We start from the raw sequence: 13,711 nt of genomic DNA, 5'->3' as shown, positions 1-13,711 counted from the left end.
AAGGAAGGAAGGAAGGAAGGAAGGAAGGAAGGAAGGAAAGAAGAAAGGAAGGCTTGAACATGAAAGAACAGAGAAATGCAGAGGCCAGCCAGACCTGCTGAACAGGCCTCTGCTTCTTGCCTCTTTGATTCAGCAGAACCCTTTGCAAAACTGTTGAGTCTCCAGTAGACCTCAGGTTCCGACCTGGGTGGCCTTGGATAACTTAATCACTAGGCCTGTCTTTCTTTGTCTGTTAGGATGGCTGTCATCAAAAAGACTAAAGACAACAAGTGCTGGTGAGGGTGTGGAGGGAGAAACCTAGTGCGTGTGGCTGGTGATGGAAACCGCCATGATGGAAACAGCAGGGAGGTGCTTCAAAGAACTACAAATAGAGCCACCATATGGCTCAGCAATCCCACCTCTGGGCGAGCATCCAAGGGAAATGGAATCGGTCTGCCCACCCACGTTTACTGCAGCACATTCGTGCTACCCAATGGAAACAACCCACGTGCCCATCATCTGATGAATGGATAAGGACAATGTAGTCTGTATACACAGTGGAATACTACTCAGACTTTAAAAGAGAGGGGGCGGGAGGGGGGGCTGGTAAGATGGCTCAGCAGGAAATGTGTTTGTCTCCGAGCCTGATGGTCTGTGTTCTATCCATGTAGTGGAAAGAAAGAACTGACTGCCATTCCTATGGCATGCAGGGACACAAAAGAAATAAATAAAAATGGAACTAACATTAAAAAAATAAATAGATAAGATAAAAAGAAATTTTTATGCAAATGTATTGTTGAGATTTCATGGGTGCAGCCTTCCTATGATGTCCAGAAGACTGTCTCACAGCAGGTGTGATCTGCATACTGACACCACCAGTTGACATGCCAACACGGATGCGGGGAAATTTCACAAGGCCCCAGTCCTAGATGAAGAGCTACAGGCCATCAAAAGCTGATGAGAGAGGAAGAGCTAGTTTTCTCCAGGTCAACTTTTCTGACAGGTTATCCAACCCCTGTGGTCAACCTTAAAGGCATGTTCATACGAGCAACACTAAATGGATTCTATAGGTATGTGTGTTGTGTAATTAAAAAAGAAGTTATGAATCTGAGAGAGAATGGGTGACACAGAAGCAGTCAGAGAGGAAGAGTGAAGGCAGAAATGATATAAATACATTGCTCGTATGGAATTTTCAAAAGAAAATCAAATAAAAAAAATAAGATTTTGAAGAAAGAAAGGAGACCCCATCCTTCCTAACGAGGCAGATGAAGCTGAAGGGCATCATGCTAGGTGACGCAGAAGCAGAGCAGTCCCAGAAAGCCAATGCTGTACCATTTCACTCACAGGGAGCCTCTAAGGTTGAACTAGCAGATTCCAAGAGTAGAATGACCGTTACCAAAAGCTCTGAGTGTGGGAGGCAGGAAGTGCTGGTCAAAAGACGCTGCATTTCAGTTAGCAGTGCGTTCAGGAGATCCACAGTGCAATAGGTGATTCTTGATTAATAAGGGACTATATATAGCTGGTTCTAGTGATGCACACCTGTAGTCTCAGCTATTAAGGAAGCAGAGGCAGGAAAATCACAAGTTCCAGGCCTGCCTGGAGTACAGAAAAAGTTCAAGGTCAGCCTGGGCAATTTAGTCAGACTCTGTCTCAAAATAAAAATAAGAAGTGAACTGAAGGGTATGTAGCTCAGTGGCAAAGCATTTGCTGAGCATACATGAGGGTTTAGGCTCACTCTCCAGTGCCCCCTCCCCAACCCACACACAAATCATATACTTGAAAATTACTAAAAATAGATTTTACGTATTCTTACTGCAAAAACATGCCATGTGTTAAATAACTTCATTTAATTCTATTGATTAAAAAAATAGGACTAAAGACACACACCAGAGCCTGAGTGCTTGCCTGGCATTCACAAAGCCCTGTGTTTGACCCCACAGCCACAGAATTGTATTTTTTAAGTAGAAAACAGTGTGTGTGTGTGTGTGTGTGTGTATGTGTGTGTGTGTGTGTGTATGTGTGTGTGTGTTCAGGATGGGGGGACTGGGGAGATGGTCCAGTCTGCTAAATGCTTGCATTATTAACATGAGAACCTGAGTTTGGATCCCCAAAGTCACACAAATGTCAGGCAAGTGTGACAGTCCAACTGTAGTCGAGTGCTTGGGAGGTTGATATGGGATCCTTGGAGCAAGCTGGCTATTAACCTCCCTGGATTAGCAAGCTCTGGGTTCAAGTGAGAGGCTCTGCCTCAGTATATAAGGTGGGGAGAGACAGCATCTACTTCTGTCCTCCGTGTGCACACACAGAGATGTACATATGCACTCAAACACACGTGAACTCTCAGTGCACACACACATAAACTCTCAACACACACTCATACAAGAAACAAGCTGAACCCTCAGGTAACTTCTGCATCTTGGGGCCAATGTGAACATTGTGTACATGAGTGGCTTAGTAATCACTGCCTGGATACTGTCTTTTGCTCTTGTAAACTGCTATGAAGACTATGCTAAAGATATTGGAAAGGGTGGCTTTCCTTCTTCAGCATCCGTGATTCCCAGGCTCTGCTACCCCAAGCCTCAGTATCCCCATTTACCTTCCCCGGGGCCTGGGGGCCTGGAGGACTTAGTGTGAGAAGCATTTGGCAAGATGCCAGGTGAGATGCTGAAGTAGCTGACAAGCTGAAGTCAGTGCTAAAACAATACATGCTCAAAAATGTGTGGAATGCGGGAATTCTCCACACATCACTGGTCACCAGTGTGCCCAGGAGCTCTTTGTGGGAGCAGTCCCAGAGACACATGCATATGTGCACCATATGCGTGCACACACACACACACACACACACACACACACTCCTGCAGGCCTGTAACACTCCTCTCTTTGCAGTGATTTGTTTCAAACATGAAGAAGCATCCTGAGAGATATGAACTCTCCCAGGGTTTCAGAAGGGACAGAAAAGAAAGGGTGTGAACAGAGGAGGAGCTACACACGGACTGGGGTCTCAGCTCCCTGCCAAACAGGTGCACAGCCCCGAATTCTATCTTTAAGGAAAAAAATGAAAGAGAGGGAGGGAGGAAGATAGGATAGGAGAGAGGGAAGGAGGGAGGGAGAGAGGTGGAATGAGAGAGAGAAGGGAGGGAGAGGGAGAAAGGAAGGGAACGAGAGGGAGGGAGAGATGAAGAGGGATGGAGGGAGTGAGAGGATGAGAGAAAGAGGATGAGAAGGGAGAAGAGAGGAAGGGGGACAGAGATATAGTCTGGCCATTTAGATGGCTTCTGGTGATGGTCCTCCTGACCCTGTGTGTTCTCTAGAGATATGCAAGGTACCCTCTCTGCTCCATTTCCATCGATAAATGAGTGTACGCAACCGAATGTCCTCTGTATCTAGAGCTTCCTGCTCGACTTTGCCACCCCGACCCAATACGGAGAGTGGATGCTGTGCCTTGTCCTTGCTCATTGCCCACAAGCTCCTCGGTGGTATGGCCACTCCCTGCCAGGTTCTACCTCCGACTTTGACACAGGAAGATGTGCCAGGTAGGGCAAGGAAGTATACCACCGTGGTCATGTACAGACGAGTCCTGCCTTGGCCCATGACTTGGTGACTTTCAGCCAATGAGGGGACCCAACCGAGCCTCAGTCTTTTTATGCATCAACTAGGAAATAAGCCTCAGACTGTTAGGAGACCAAAGCAGAATGGGATGTGGACAGCACAATGCCATGCCTGGAACCTTCATGAGGTCACTGTTGCAACCCCAATGACGTGGTTGTCATCAGAGGGATTAAGTGATCCCAGAGCAGAGTCCCTCATTCTGTAGAGCCCAGCAACCATCTGAAATAGGACAAATTACCTATTCTCCTGTCTCTCGGAGCCAACCTTCCATTAAGCCATCACTAGTTATGCACCGAGGTCCAGTAGACGGTGGAGACATGCAGTTCTCAGAGGCAGGCAACATTAATTGAACATTTACTGTAAGCTAGAACTGTGATGAGCATGTAGTGCCCTTCATCTCCAGCAACCCTGATTTAGCTTTGCTCTGGAAAAGACATTGCTGAGGGCCAGCAAGATGGCTCAGCAGGCAAAGGTGCTTACTGCCAAGCCTGACAACCTGAGTTTGATCTCAAGAAACTGCATAGTGGAAGGAAAGAATTGATTTCTGTAGGTTGTTCTCTGACCTCCACATGCACACACACACACACAAACACACACACACACGACATTGATGGGACTCACATAGGTGACCCACCTTTCTGATACCACAGCCAAGCTGGAGTAGAACTCACATTGCCTATGTGTCTAACAGTTGCCCGGCCTGTCTGTTCATGCCCATGGGTTGGAAAGAGCTACCAGGAAGGGAGAGGTTCTGTGGTCCCTCCCCCACAGCAGGGATCCTAATACCATGGGACTGCTCATACCGGCAGATTCTCAGCCAAGGCTCCATATCCAATCCTTCCTTGAGCTCTCTTCTCTCTAGCCTGGCCCTGCCCAGTCTTCTGTCCATCTGTCCTCTCCCTCCCTTGAGCAGGGCAGCTTAGGACAGAACCAGGCAGGCTGGCAGGTCACACCAGGGAGAGAACAGTCTTCTAGCAACAAGAAAAGAGTGTACACAGGGCCAGTGGCCCCTGGTGAGTGAGGGGTGACTTTGCAGCATCCTCTGTTGACCCAAAGATGCTGGACTCTAGCCACACCCCTCCATCCCAGGACTCCCTGTACATCCTAGTTCCTCTTATCCACCCTAAATCTATATCCTTTCTGATTGTCTGCAGACATAGGAGTCAATGGATCTGTGGAGCAGCCTGTGCTCTGTGAAGCAGGCTGCTGTGGTAACGAGGGGTTAAAACATAAATATCCCAGCCCCACCCCAGATCTATTGACTCAAGATCCTCAGGGGTGGGGCTCAGGAATAGGAGTCTAACAAGTTTCCTGGATGATTTTGGTGTGCCTGGCAATGAGGATCTACTGAACAAGACACATGGCTCTTTCTTTAGGGTCTTCCACTGGGGCCATACCTTGTTTGAGTGACCAGATTTCCTCCATAGGGAGTTGGTGTGGTTTGACCACTTTGATCTTCGAGGTCAGACAAGAGATTCGATGTGTTGGAGACCACAGCCTTTGAAAAGCATGATTTGGTAGGGGTGTGTGTGGGGATTGCTCAAGTGGGGACAGATCTTCTCCCCTGGTGATCTTCTGGATGCTCTTGGGGGAACATAGGACCTCGGCAGACTGCCAAGTGGAGCACTCAGAAGAGTGGACAGTAAAGAAAGCAACCAACCTCACACATCTGAAGTTCACCTGGGTTATGAGCCTGTATCTGTTGTATTCATCTGTGTTCAGGCCCCAGGAGCAATTGTTTACCTCCCTGAGACAGAGTCTGTTCACCTTCAGAGGGTCCCAGCCCATGAACCATGCTCCTTTCACAATAAATAGAACTGAACCTGAAAACAATAATCCTCTGTGTGTGAACACAAAGCTCATGGCCCAACAGAGACATGAACAAACCCTCACCTGAGATTCTTCATGGGACCAGCACAGCTCACCATTATTATCTCCATCAAACAGCCCAAAGAACCAGGGCTGAATGCTTAAGTCTACTGGAGCATGGTTGTGTAATGGAGTACTATGCAGTGAAGAAGAGAAACCATTGTTCTAGGCACAGTGCGGATGGGTCTTGTTCATGATGTGGATCTCTCTCTCTCTCTCTCTCTCTCTCTCTCTCTCTCTCTCTCTCTGTGTGTGTGTGTGTGTGTGTGTGTGTGTACACCTTGTGTTACAACTAGTATATAAAGTTTAAAATAGGCGAATTGAAGATATGAGTTAGATTAGGGTAAAATTACCCTCAAAGGTGTGGGGACAGTTGGTACCTGAAAGGCACACAAAGTAGGGTTTCTGGATGGAAGGTATGTTCTGTTTATCTTGGAGTTGGTTAGTTTTCACTAAATTGAGTGTTTATGACTCATGCTCTGTTCTGTATGGATATCGTATTTCATTAGAAATGTTTTTAAGCCCTAGTAAAGTGTTCAGAGGTGACTCTGTGATAGGGAAGAAGCCGTGTAAATGATGGCAGACATCTAACTGGCTGTGGATCAAGTGGAATCTCTTCCTACCCCCAGGAACCAGGAAAGAGATGGTACTCAAAATCAAGCTGCATGGGAACTGTGCCAGACAAGACAGGGCTATGGAAACCATTGCTCTACAGTGTCGTGCCCAGAACCTCGAAGCCCATGAAAATCTACTTCCTCGGCCCCTGCCAATTTTTACTCCTTCACACATAGAATTGACTGCTTTTCTAAACATTTGAAAAACTCAACTCTGATCTAGGGGCCATAGAACAGGACAGCTACAGCAAAGCAACTAAAAGGTCAGGTTTAGTTTAGAGACTTCAATAAACTCATTGGGCCTTCTGCGTCATTAGTGCTGTGACTGGAGTGCATGGCCAGAGAAGGGAGGTGTTGCTGTCCTGAGGTGGCCAGCTGGATATGGGTCACACATTACAAAGAGGTAGCTAGGATGGCAAGGGACCTCAGAAGGGCTCCTGGAGCCCGCGACATCTGCTTTGGATTCTGGTTGGGCTCCCAGTTTCTTTTATTTTATAAAACCTCAGCAGCTACAGCAAAGGCCTTATGTACTCTCTTTTTTAACGTTTATAAAGAGAATTTAAAAGTTATAGTAGACACTGGCCAGGCTCTGTGCTAGCGCTTGATAGGAGGGTCCAGCAGGGCCAGGCTACTGGGCTGAATCCAAGGGTCTGAGATCCTGGAAGTTGAATCAGTTCCCAAGATTTCAGGATCTCCTCTTCACCTATAGCTGCTGACACATGATGTTCAATTCCTATGAGCCAGTAACTCTGTTAGCTGTAACATGTGAGTGTAATGGTAGTGTGTGCCCCTCCATTGAGGCGAAAGTGCATGTCCTGGACTGTACAGAGGAACAGTGACAATCAGTCCAGGAATGGCTGCAAAGCTCACACACATAGAGACCATCCCAACACCATCCCTCTGCTTCCCCAACTGATCTCCCAGGGGCCCAGAGCAATACAATTCAGGACCCTTGGGTCCTAAATGTCATGGGAGAACCCAGGAGTATGGGATAGATAGGAGCTCTAATTCCAAGCACATGAATACACCCAAGCCAACACACTCTCACGGGCTGACGTTATCCCCACACCGACGTGTGCCGTCCTGCTCAGCCTGACTGTGGGCATAGGAGCCCAGGGAAGCTGGTGGATCTGCTGCTGCTGCAGGTTCCACCCAATCTGCCTGGAAAGAGCGCTGCTGTACTCTGGCTACACTGGTGGTCTTGTATAGGCCACTGTGACCTCAGGACTGGGAACAAAGCTGAGAGAGGTAAGGAGCTGTTGCCTTCTGCAAGCTTGAAGCTACAAAATGCTCAAACTGAGCTCTTCTGGACTGCAGATGGCAATAGGTTTAGAGGCAGGTTTTGAGTTAATCTGTGGGTAATGGAGGCATATAAGACCCTGGACTAGACTATGCAGGACAAGATATCTTAACCTTTAGTCTTCATCTTCATTCTCAGACAGATGTACCTAGCAAGACACTGGAACCTGAGCTTCTTCATCATATCTCAGTGCTTATAGAGGGCAAATCACACATAGCCCTGTGGTACAATGTCCTTCTGCTTTTAGATCTGTGGGGATGGGACTCAGAAAGATGGCTCAGTGGGTAAAGGTACTTGCCACCAAGCCTGACAACAGAGGTTCAATCCCTAGAGGGAGAGAACTGACTCCTCAAAGTTACTCTTTTATTACCATGTGCACCACGGCACTCCCTCGACCACACACACACAATAAATAAATACACAAATAAATATGTAATGCAAAGATATGTAGGGAGATCCAGATGGACTGAGCCAGATGGACTGGCTTCAAAAAATACCTGAGCCAGAAGCTTGGGAGAGGCTTGGAGGTGGCATGGTTATTAAAGGCAAAGGATGAGGAGCCTTAACACCGCTTACGTTTGTATATATGAATGATCCCCATTGTTTATATTTAAAAATGCTATGTTCCAGGCATGGTGGCCCACACCTGTCACGCCAACACTTGGGAACCCAAAGTGGAAGGGTCAGGAGTTGGAGGCCTTCCTGGGATACATCGTGAGAGACTCTGTCTCAAAAACATTTTTTTTTAAAAGTGTCTTAAAAAGAAAAAAAAAATAGAAAAGTGTGGTGGTACATACCTTTAATCCCAGCACACTGGAGGTAGAGGCAGGTGGATCTCTTTGAGTTCAAGGCCAACCTGGTCTACAAAGTGAGTCCAGGACAGCCAGGACTACATAGAGAAACTCTGTTTCAAAAAAACAAAAAACAAAAAAGCAAATTTGTTGGCTCATTTTTATAATCCCAGCACTTGGAAGACTGAGGGCAGGGGGATTCCTGCAAGTTTGAGGCCAGTCTGGGTTGCATAGTGAATTCCAGGATGGCCTGAGCTATAGCAAGAGACACTGTCTCAACACACAGAAGCTAGCAAACAAACCAATCCGCTCTCCCTTCATAGTCCAGTCACTCTTCCTCCCAGAACAGCTTCCCAGTCCTCCCCACAAGCATGAAGGGTCCTGTACTTGAAGGCTGCCTTCTGTGTCCCTGTGTATGCTGCTTTCTGTCTGTGGGATGTGTTCTCCACTGACGTTCCTTGAAATCTTGAAATCTGGAGCTACGTTGTACAGTGGGTACAATGGTCTCTGTGCCAGCTTGAGTTTTCCTGTTTTATTGCCCACCTTGAGGTGTTAAGCCATCTGTGTAGGACCTGTCCCTATCAGCTATTTTTATTTTATTTGAGTCAGAGTCTCATGTAGCCCCGACTGGTGTCCCTAACTTTAGGAAGTGAATCTTACACAACAGAAGCTGAGTGATGGAGTTGACTCTGTCCCCACAGTGAAAACAAAGGTGACAGAAAGATCCAGGAGAAGACAATGAAGATGACCATGATGTGTATGATGGTCTAGCCTAGAGATATCCACCACTTAGGTCTTAGCTAGCCTGCATCCTCTCCTCATTCACATCCCATGACTGCAAATAGCTTGCTGTTGGGAAAAAAAATGACCCAAGTTTAGGTAAATGTTAAAAATCTATGATGTTACCTATAAAACAGGACCAGTAATTCTTCAACAGGCAATTCTGGAACCCTTGGGGACCCTTCAGATTGGACATTTATCTGCTGGTTGAGTGGAAAAAGCTGCAGATCAGGGAAAGACTGTAGGGGTGTGTGTGAGTGTGTGTGTGTGTGTGTGTGTGTATGTGTGAGTGTATGTGTGTGCATGTGCATGTATGTGTGTGTAGGGGTCCAACTGATAAGTTTCTGTCCCTTGGAGAGCAGTGTATAACCTAGTGACCAGCTTCACTGCCCATCCAGCACAGCTTAGGGGACTTGAGGTCAATTTACCCTTCCCTAAGAATGGCCTGACTAGAACACCCTGGTGTTGCTCTGACTCCCATGTTGATTCTGTCTCACTCCTGGCCTCAGAATCCTGAAGCTGTCTGTGCTGTGTTAGCTCATAGCGCCTCTCATCGACAACCAGAATAGAAGCCCCAGTCTCCGCTCACCTGAGTTAACTGTCCACATGTCACATACAGAACACACCAGGCTCTACAGACAGCAACACAGTCCCATGACTGACATTCATTCTAGCAAGAGAGATAACCTCAAGCAATGCAGCCCTGGCTGTGATCAGTTGTAGGATGGGAATGATTCAAGGTACCCTGAGATGACAGCACCCAGGTGGAGGACAGAAGAGACATCAGACATCAGGCTTAGCTGCAGGCATCTTTATCTCTGTAGAATTCCAAGGTCTGTCCCCAGCTTAGTTGATATTGGTGACCCAAGAACCATGAAGCTTCCAGAGGGCATGCCCACCTAAGGGGCACCAGGAGGTCCCCATCACACATATCCCCAGCACACATGATTTTCCTGAGGCTCAGCACCCGCTGCTGGCCTCTTCCATGGAGCCCTGTCTGGCCAGTGGTAGCAGCTACAACTCAGCCTACCATGGAAGTCTCTTCTCTCCCACTGAGCTGAGGGGAGTTAAGTCACCAAGGCAGAGGAGGAAGGGAGGGGCACAGCAGCTTCACGCCCAAGGGCAGTTGTTGGAGGACCCAAGAGGTCCAGCCCACAGACATCAGGCCCAGCTGCTGGGTAGTATCTTGCATACGGCTCCCTGGGACTCTAAGGACTAGATGCTGAGAATCCTGGAATCACAGGGATCCTAGACAAGTTGATCGATTCTAGTTCTCCAGCCTTCCACATATCACAGATGAAGAAACTGAGGCACAGGGAGAGGAGGCTCATTGCTTTATTCCATCTATTGGGTGAGCTAGCATTGGGGATTCGGTATTTTCCTGTGAGAACTCTGGCAGGGTCTCCAGGCAAAGCCTACTGGGAAGCTTCACACCCGCCTCCTCCATCGAACATGGGACACTCAGCCAGTAGATTCCTCTGCCTGTCCTGTCTGTCTGATGGCATCTAGGGGCTATTTCAACCAAAAAAAAACTTTATTTATTCTTGTTGGAGGGTCTCATGTAGCCCAATCTGGCCTTGAGCCCACTATGTAACCAATGATGAGCATGGACCTCTGATCTTCCTGTTTCTTCCTTCCTGATAACAAGGCTGTGTCACCATAGCTGGTTTATACAGTGCTGGGGATAGAACCCAAGACCTTGTGCATGCTAGATAAACACTCTATCCACTGGTCTACATTCCTAGCACCAACTGAGAATGAGATAAAGATGCCTGCAGCTAAGCCTGATGACTTGAGTTTTATCCCTGGGATCCACATGGTTGAAAGAGAGAATTGACTCCTGAAAGTTGTTCTCTGACCTCTACAGCAGGCTGTGAACATGTAAATGCCTGCATACTTACACCACACACACACACACACACACACACACACACACACACACAGTAAAACAATTTTTAAGTAAAATGTTTTAAGTAAAACGAATCTTAATGGCCCTCCAATACCTTGACTCCATTTGTAGAAATGTCAACTCAGAGACACACGACCCTGTCCCAGGCCACACAGCATGAGAATCATGGGAGCATGATGAGAGAGGTCTCTTTTCACAGTGCCGCACCTTCTGCCAGGAAAACTAAGAAGACCACGCACACACGTTCAGCACAGACCCCAGCACACAGGAAGACCTCAGCATAGGAAGAGCTCAGCACACGCCAGTGTGGTGACCAACATCGTTCTCACAGGCTGAGGGCATGTGACTCTACCTCAGCTCCACACTTGAAAGTGAGGCTGAAGGCTAGAACGTTAGAAGTCTTGAGTCTCTCTCTCTCCACCTCCCTCCTCGTCCCTGAGCCCAGACACTGGCTCTGGATCCTGTCTTGGGCAGAGGCTTCTTTGGGAGCTCCTGGCAAGCCTCAGCACAGCCTTGCCGCTCCCCATGCCGGAGCAAACACACCATCTTTCTCCCATGGAGAGCTGAGCTGAGCCCCCAGTGGCTTTTTCAGAATTCCACTTGGGATCTCTGGCCTCAGCTCTGCTCCCTCAAGGCATGAGAACAGAGTTGGTCTCTGCAGTCTTAATGAGTCAGCTCCACCTCCAGAGCCTGTCAAACCACCACCTTTCCCTGCATTTGGTCACATTTAGTCACAACGTATGCCCCTGTCACACAGCCAGACAAGCTAAGGGTCTGGGAGGGCACCCTTAAAGGACTACAGGATAAGGCATGGGTAGTCCTACTGCCTGACGCCCCTCCCAAGTCTTCTTTCCTCCTTACTAAGTAGCTTTTTCTGTCACAGGGTCTCTGTGTCCCTCAGACACAGAAGGGGCTAGCCCCTTGTTTCAGTTCACTTTCTAAAACTACACAGGAAGTCTTCCTATAACATAAAGCCTCACCCTTGGAACCCAGACAAAAGACACAAGTCCAGCCTTCCCCTCGTGCAAATGTGACCTTCCTCTTTCTCCTCAAGTCCAGAATCTTATCCTTCCAGATTCCTGTTGACTAGTGCCCCGTTGCTGCCCAGCCACATCACTGTCACCAGTACACCTAGGGAGACTGAGACTGGAGTCCCTGTCCACCCCTCTATGTCTGTCTTGCCAGCTCCTGGTTCCTTCACTACCTTCCAGGAGCTTGTGCCAGCTTGCTCAGAGACCAGGCGTAAAAACAAATTCATTTTACAATCCCAACCTCGACCTCCCTGTCCCTTCCTAGGTCTTACCTGTGCCCCTCAGGTGGGGAGGGTGCCTGGAAGGAGCAGGTGCTGGGCTGGGGCCCCAGTCCCCAGGGCTTAGCTGAAGGCTCCAGAAGGAGGGACAGAGGAGTGAACAGGAAGGCTCTCAACACTGCCCCAGCCCAGAGGCTGCTGAGAAAGTTGGAGTAGGTGTGTCCAGGCCCAGGGAGGAGAAGGGAGAGGAGGAGGGAGAGGAGGTGGGAGAAGTGAGGCGGATCATCCCCCTCCTGCCAGCTCTCTGGCTCACTGCAGGGAGAGAAAGCAAGGAAGCCAACTGGTTTGCAGCCCAGAGCTCACAATGGGGTAAGGATGAAGTCAGGGAAGATGACGGCTCCTTGTCACCTCTCTTCCAGGTTCCGAAGCTCAAGAAACTGGGTCCCTGGGCAGGTAGTGTTATACAAAGTCACCTCAGACTACTAGGGTGGGAAAGGTGGTTTGGCTTGCAGATCAGTATTATCCGCTCCTAATTTCCAGATCGCCCCCCCCCACACACACACACATATTCTTCCAGCTCTGCACTGCCAACTGCTAACTATGTAGCCTTGGGCAGTCATAGAACTGGAGCCTCAGTTTCCCTCCCCTACCCTCTTTTCTTTTTCTTTTTCTTCTCTCATATCTCCTACCTCCCTTGGTGGTTTTGAGGATTAAATAAAAATTAAAAGTTGTAGTGAGGGATTGTGGTTCGGGACTGAAATCTCAGCACTTGTTAGTCGGCCACTGGAGGATTGCTGTGAGTTCCAAGTAAGCCTGGGCTTGGAACAGAATGAGGACCTGTCTCAACCCCTCCCAAAACAAACAAAATGAGAGAGGTTGAGAAAAGGTAATTCTTATTGTTATGAGGCTGTATGACCTAATCCCTCCAAGCCCCAGATCCCCATCTGTAAAGTGTGTGTGTGTGTGTGTGTGTGTGTGTGTAAGAGAGACAGAGACAGACAGAGACAAAGACAGACAGAGAGATAGAGACAGAGAGACTTGGATGATTTGAGAATGAAAGAAGAGACCCACAGGAGTTACCCCTCTCCCCCATCCTTACCCCAGCCCCTGCCATCCTTCACTGGGGAATCCCTGTGCTTCTGCTTTTTCAAGTGTAGCACTGACCTTCAAAACTAGAGTGTCAAGATCAGGAAAGGGTCCCTCCCCACACAGGGAAACCATCCTTCCACAGTTGGCATTCCCAACCTCCCCCAACCACCTGGAGTCTTGATGTCCCTTTTTCCAGCACCCCTGGAAAGTGTCTGAGTCTTTGTTGGTTTTGTGCACATCTGATCACAGAGAACTCGTTACTTCCCAGCAACCTGCTCAGATGCAGCAGTCTTGCCTGATGTTCAGCTGAGCAGTAACCTTGAACCTGGTTGATAAGAAAGAACTCTTCAGACCTCCTTGTTTCCACTGTCATCATTAGCTCATGCGACCCAGAGCAAATGGCTTAAGTTGGCTTAGTATCTGCTTTGTTGTTGTTTTCTTATTTTGTTTTGTGTTTGGGGCAAGGTCTCATGTAGCTCAGGCTGGTCTTGAACTCTTGATATTCCTGCCTCAGTGTCTTGA

The 13,711-nt window shown here is 48.2% G+C and overlaps 1 protein-coding gene across 1 annotated transcript in view; it reads right to left on the bottom strand.

Moving 5' to 3' along the window:
• Fat2 (FAT atypical cadherin 2) overlaps positions 1-12,266 on the bottom strand; it is an 85,528-nt gene extending 73,262 nt beyond the window's left edge. The window contains exon 1 of the mRNA XM_028775944.1: positions 12,155-12,266. The gene's annotated coding sequence lies outside the window, so the exon portion shown is untranslated. The remainder of the gene's footprint in view (positions 1-12,154) is intronic.
• Positions 12,267-13,711: the final 1,445 nt, after the last annotated feature.

This window comes from Grammomys surdaster, unplaced genomic scaffold (assembly GCF_004785775.1).
Source record: "Grammomys surdaster isolate TR1022 unplaced genomic scaffold, NIH_TR_1.0 262, whole genome shotgun sequence".
NCBI lineage: Eukaryota > Metazoa > Chordata > Mammalia > Rodentia > Muridae > Grammomys > Grammomys surdaster.
This window is presented reverse-complemented; position numbering and strand designations above follow the sequence as displayed.